The sequence below is a fragment of the Mesoplodon bidens genome, assembly GCF_964165515.1.
Source record: "Mesoplodon bidens genome assembly, contig: HAP1_SCAFFOLD_407, whole genome shotgun sequence".
Lineage (NCBI taxonomy): Eukaryota > Metazoa > Chordata > Mammalia > Artiodactyla > Ziphiidae > Mesoplodon > Mesoplodon bidens.
The window spans coordinates 211,433-217,521 of NW_027671994.1; the positions used below are offsets into that span (position 1 = coordinate 211,433).

The 6,089-nt window shown below is 43.8% G+C and overlaps 1 pseudogene across 1 annotated transcript in view; it reads right to left on the bottom strand.

Moving 5' to 3' along the window:
• LOC308610727 (3-hydroxyisobutyrate dehydrogenase, mitochondrial-like) overlaps window positions 1–5,659 on the bottom strand; it is a 28,903-nt pseudogene extending 23,244 nt beyond the window's left edge. The window contains exons 1-2 of the transcript in view: window positions 5,626–5,659; window positions 5,193–5,245 (exon numbers count right to left, since the gene is read on the bottom strand). The product of the transcript in view is annotated as a 3-hydroxyisobutyrate dehydrogenase, mitochondrial-like (transcript). The remainder of the gene's footprint in view (window positions 1–5,192; window positions 5,246–5,625) is intronic.
• Window positions 5,660–6,089: the final 430 nt, after the last annotated feature.

Sequence of the window (6,089 nt, forward strand, 5' to 3'; positions counted from 1 at the left end):
ACTACTAGGACATTATGTCCACTGATATTGAGACAATGTGTTTCTTAGTCATCATTTTCTATTGCACTGACCAAGCGAGGTGGCAGTCAGTAGTTGTACAAAGGGAAAAAGAAAACTTTAGGAACTCCCGATTTATATACGCAGGGAAATTCATCATTCATGTATTTAAGCTAACTGGATGCAGTTTATCAGCTACATTGAGGAATGGTGAAGTGAAGTGTCTATACAATTAACATGTTAGTTTGTGTCATGACCTCCCTGTTGTTCAAGTGAGTTAACGGTTAGCACTCAACTAGGCACTTAAGAGTCCATTATAAATCTGGACTAAACGTTTATCTGTGGCATCTTTATTCTTCTTTGGTGCCCTTAGGCAGAATTAGCCCTCTTATGTTTTGATAAATTCAAGTATTAAACAGGGCTAAGGTTTCACAAGTTCTTTGGCCTAAACATGGGGGTAAGGGAGACCAATGAGCTGGAGTACTTCTAGATTTCAGAATGGTCAGATTGAGGAAGAAGAGTCTTATGCCAGAGGGGAAAGAAGACTGATTATAATTACCTATTTTTAAAAATTCCAACCCTTTTCAATGTTCTAAAGTGATCAGGAAGTACATGGGTATGCTAGGAAGTAAGGGACTCAAGCAACAATATTCTCTAAGAGTTTGTGGATGGCAATGAAGAGGAAAGGAAGATAGAGACAATCCTAGAAAAGGTTTTAGTTGGCCATAATAATGAAGTCAGAAGGAGAAGAAGAAGAAGAAGAATGACACACGCAATGGGAAAGAGAAAGCAAGAATAGAGAAGCAAAAGGGAGAGTAGAAAAATGAGACAAATTTGGAGAAGGAAATGAGGAAGAAAACTGGGTGAAAGAAGGAAGCACTGATGGTAGACCACTTGACACTCAAACATTAACACGATGCACATTTAAGATGTGTCATCCATGGCCATGGTCATTACCCTCAAATAGTTTACAGTACGTGTTTCAGAGACATTTATAAATTGAAAATGCCATTAAAATAAGTGCCAGGGTATAAGTATTCATGGAATTGTATGGGAGAATATAAAGTCCCCCGTCAAAGAGCCTTCTGAGACATCGGAAAAAAAGGAAAAACCTAAAAAGCATAAGACTCTTCCTATTTTCATTTCCAATGATACATCCCAATCTTGATGATCAATCAGCGATTTAAATATCAACTATAAACACAGTATTTTATGAGCTGCTATGCAGTATACTATACTAGAGCAATAGAACAGAGAGGACCTCAAACCCTCTGTTCCCTCAAATTGAAAGGCACGCTTCCTGACCCCTCCAGACCACTACTGGACACAAGGAACACACACTAATGTTTCAGGACCCCAACCAGCAGTCACCTGCTTTGTGATTACTTCCATGACACACCCTAACACCACTGACTTTCCTGCTCCTACGGGACATGACATATATTTCCTATTTTAACACATACCACAGTGCATTATGATTGCAGGTAGATGTTCTAACAACTTGAAAGAGAATGATGACTTTTTTCTCTTTACATCTTGTTATTTCCTACTCCTAATATTTCTTGAAGAGAAACCATAAAAATATAAACAAACACAAAAAACAGATAATATACAAAACGTGTGCTTTGCACCTTAACACAAACTTAAGTAAAATTAATTCTGACAGTATCCGGCATGACAAACTTCCATGGTACAAATGAGAGTGGACCAAGGTTTGAGCAGGTACAGGAGACAATCCAGGCATGAACAACACCAAGGAAAGGTAGACAGGAAGTAACATGGTGTGTAGGAAATCACAAGACCAGTCTGATGGGAAGAGACTTAAACAAGACTGAAACTCACTTTCTAAACCTCCATCTCCAACAGGACAATTCGCAAGACACAGGTGCACCAAAGTGGCCCAATATTCAATCCCTTTAATGGTGAGGAACAGTTTAAAATTTTATAAATTTAGTTTGCCCAGAAGCAACTATCAGATGTTGGCAGGACACAATGAAGGCTTACCTTTGTTAACATAGTTAAGTCTCTCTCTCTCACAACTAGCCCACTTGGATCCACGTTCCTTAGCACACCCGACGCACTTACACAGCATTGATGAGCTTTACGCAACTGGAAGGTCACATCTTTATTTCTTATTGCAGGAACACAACATCTGGAAACTTTATTTCTATCAGAAGCTAAAGCAAAATTATTGTAAAATGAGTCATTTAAACCATACATTTTATCACCGTTAAAAAGCATCTGCTCTGTGCTAAGGATTAGAAATGATTCCTGTCCTTAAAGCCTCATTAAGGACGAAGATCTATAAACTCAAAATTTCAATCACATGAGATAAAGAACCAGAACCTTTAAGCACAGAAGTGCCTATGGAGGCCAAAAGTTATAGCTAAGTGACGGCTTCATGATAACCCTGAAGTACAGTCTAGAAAGATGAGGCTATGCAGAGTTGGAGTAGGAGGTGCATTAACTGCAGAGGAAACATCTGTGAAAAGACACTCGAGCCTGACACCTGCTGGGCACTGTAAATACTGCAGGTGGGGATGACGAAAGACCAGGAGTCCAAGTGTGAGAAGAGACAGAAATAAAAATAGACATGTTGGCCCAAGCAAGCCTGGGAGAGAGCATGGCTTGTATCCCACAGGTGATGAGGCCTGGGGCTACCACTGGCTGAGTAAGGGTGCCTCCGCTGATTAGAAAAAGGCTCCCCGCTTCTGAAGGACCAATTAGACAAAGGGAGTGATCACAAAAAGCTCCCCTTCCTCAGGGCCAAAGAGCCCCAGGAGGCTTGGCAAAGCACAGTTCAGATTACAGGCCTCTGTGCAGAGCACATGCTGGGCGGCTAGTATGCACTAACTCTGTGTGGGCAAGCCATTAGCAGCATTATTTTAGGCATATCTTGTCATGTTAGAAGATCACTCAACCCGAGTAGGCAGATGAACTTAGAGGCACTGAGACCAGGGGCCACGAAACCACCCAGGAGTTTCTACCATAGTCGGGGCAAAATGTAATGTGGACGAAGAAGCAAATTTAGGAGGAGGCCAAAATTTACAAGCTAGACCCACTGGATGAAAGTCATAAAGAAAGTTCAGGGAAGGAATTCTGAAGAGAATGGGCTCTGCATTTTTCTGACAATCAATGTAAAATATTAGGCAAAATTAAGTACAGTGGCCTTTAAGGTCCCTTCCAGCTCTAATTTCTTTTGATTTCTAACTTATTACTCTGGTTAAGTAAAGTCCCTTCAGAGGTACAGAACAGTTCCTACACCTGAATGGGATGCAAAGAATAATCTGACTTCTCTTCACCAGGGGATGTGTGGAACTGTCCTTGCAGAAGAGGTAACACATGGTGAGAACCCCAGATCCTAGAAAAGGGCCAGGCACACGATAAGTATTCAGCTTTTTGAAAACAAATGAACAATCATTTCCTCTTCTACATCTTCACACCCTTTATCTGCTGGTTGCTTTCTTTCAGCTTATAAACTTCCTCAATATACCCACTTAAAAAGCCCTCAGACCTATGATTCTTTGTATCTTGTTGTGGGTAACCTAAGTCTCTCCCATGCCTTCAAACACCTCTCCTCCCCAAAAGCCCAGATATGAACCTTGGGCCCAGACCTGTCTACCAGGCCCCTCTAAAGCACTGAAGATGAAGTAAGATCCTCTCCCCACCCCCAATCCCTTCCTACTGTGCTCTGTCTCTCTCAAAAAGATGCAGCTGTAAACTGTCACCCACGCTTGCTGCCCTCCCTTTTCTAACTGGTCACCAGGCCCCACCCATTCTCTCTCAGATCTGCAAAATCCAGTCCAACCTTTTATAACTTAAGTGGGAACCTTAGATTACAATTCACCCTGCACCCAATCAAGTGCCTTGCACATGGAGGTCCGAGTGAGTCTCTAAACCACAAGTCCATCTCACTGTTCTTTAGGGTTTCCCATAGCCCTCAGGATAAACATCTAAACTTCTGACAGGACAAACAAGGCCCCCTTCTCTTGGGCCCCACTAACTTTCCAGTATCAACTCTCATTTCTTTCCCAAACCCTGAGTTCCAGTCCTATACCTTAGTTTTGCCATATTTTCTTATATTTCTCAAACTTTGACACACACTGCTCCCTCCTGCCACCCCAGGAGCTTCTACATATCCTTAGAAAGGATGGCACCTCCTCCAAGAAGCCTACCCTGAACTTTCCCTTCCAAGATTCTGTGCTCTGCAAAGGGGAAAGGTGGGGGGGGAGGGATACATTAGGAGTTTGGCATTAACATACACACACGACTCTATATAAAACAGATAATCCACAAGAACCTACTGCATAGCACAGGGAACTCTACACCATATCCTGTAACAAACTCTATGGGAAAAGAATCTGAAAAAGAATGGATATATGAATAACTAAACCACTTTGCTGTACACCTGAAACTAACACAATATTGTACATCAACTAACCTCCAATATAAAATAATAATTAAATTTTAAAAAAAGATTCTGTGCTCTGTAGCACCAGAACTCACTTCTTCCAGAGCACTGACTACTGCGCTTGTGTTTACCTGCCGCCCAGTAGAAGGGGAGATTACCTAGGGCAGAAGCATCGTCTCCAGCAGCCCTTGGTTCTGACAACTCATTCAAGTGCCAGGCTACTTTACACACATAACCTGCTTAATTCATTCTAAGAACCCACAGAAAGAGTGGTTTTTAATGTCATTTTACAAGTGTGGGGATTGCAGTTCAAAAGTAACCTGCCCAGGCCACAGACAGCGTAAGCCCTGGAATTCAAACCCTAAGCTGCCTTCACACCAGTGCTCCTTCCACTATATGATACGACTACTGAAAAACAGATTTTTTTTCCTGAACCCTGTTTTAATGGAAAGGAAATGAAGCTGGGATATATCCATTTCCTAATCGCTTTGGCGTGTACCAGGCAAAGTCGTTCAACAGACCAGGTAACATCTGTGGAACAATTAACGATGCTCCAAACTGTCCTAAGTGTTCTACATTGTAGGGTCTACAAACATGAACACAGTGCGACCTTGTAACCTCCAGAGAGAGTGAGTCCTGTTCAGCCCATGCTACAGATGAGAACACTGAGACCTAGAAGCCTTAAGGCACTCGGCCGGGGTCACCGAGCTGGCAGGAGTCCTAGGCCGTACGCCCCATCCAGCGCACACACACCCGGGCACTGGGCTCCGGTTCTAGTGCCCACCCTCCACCTTGCACCATCTAAAACCCCGCTTCGCAGCGCCCACATGAGAGCCCCTGGAAGCGGGAAGTACAAAGCTGTCTCAAACAGATGAACCAGTTTGCAGGGCAGAAGTTGAGACACTGATGTAGAGAACAAACGTATGGACACCAAGGGAGGAAAGCCGCGGCGGGGTGGGGATGGTGGTGTGCTGAGCTGGGCGAGTCGGATTGACATGTATACACTGATGTGTATAAAATTGATGACTAATAAGAACATGCTGTATAAAAAAATAAAGTAAAATTCAAAAATCAAAAGAAAGAAGAATACTGTCTACTGTCCTCCACGCCCCCTGGAACACTCACTGTAAATACCCAGGAGGTGCCTGCAGAATGAATGAATCAATGAACAAACAAGCTCACTCATTTCAAACGTGCAGTCACATGCGTAATCTGACCTTCTGAGAAGTTAAGCTTCTGGAAGGAGCCCATTTTCTTAATGTACTCAGCATCGAGTCATCACAAAACATGAACTCTTATAAAGCACTGCCCCCTCACCTCCCATGAGAGAGCAAAATTCCTCAGCAGGGAAATGGGAGGGTAGCAGACATTACGCGCAAACTTTAGGAAGGCTGCGGCTCACTGAGCACTTCACTAGGGCCCCTGACCGCCTGCCTGGTAGTAGGACAGACACACCAGGAACGGCTGCTGACCGGCAGAAAGAGCGCCCGGCCATTCAGGCAGCACACCCCGCACCCTGCCAAGCGAGGTCCGGCCAGCAAGGGAAAGACGCTCTCCACTGCAGAACCGCCCACCACTAGAAAGCCAGGTCCTGCCAGGGCCTGGACACACGAGGCCTTCCTTACAAGGGTTACACATCTGTGGCCTTGCTCTGCCTCGAATAAAAGACAGTGACGGGGAC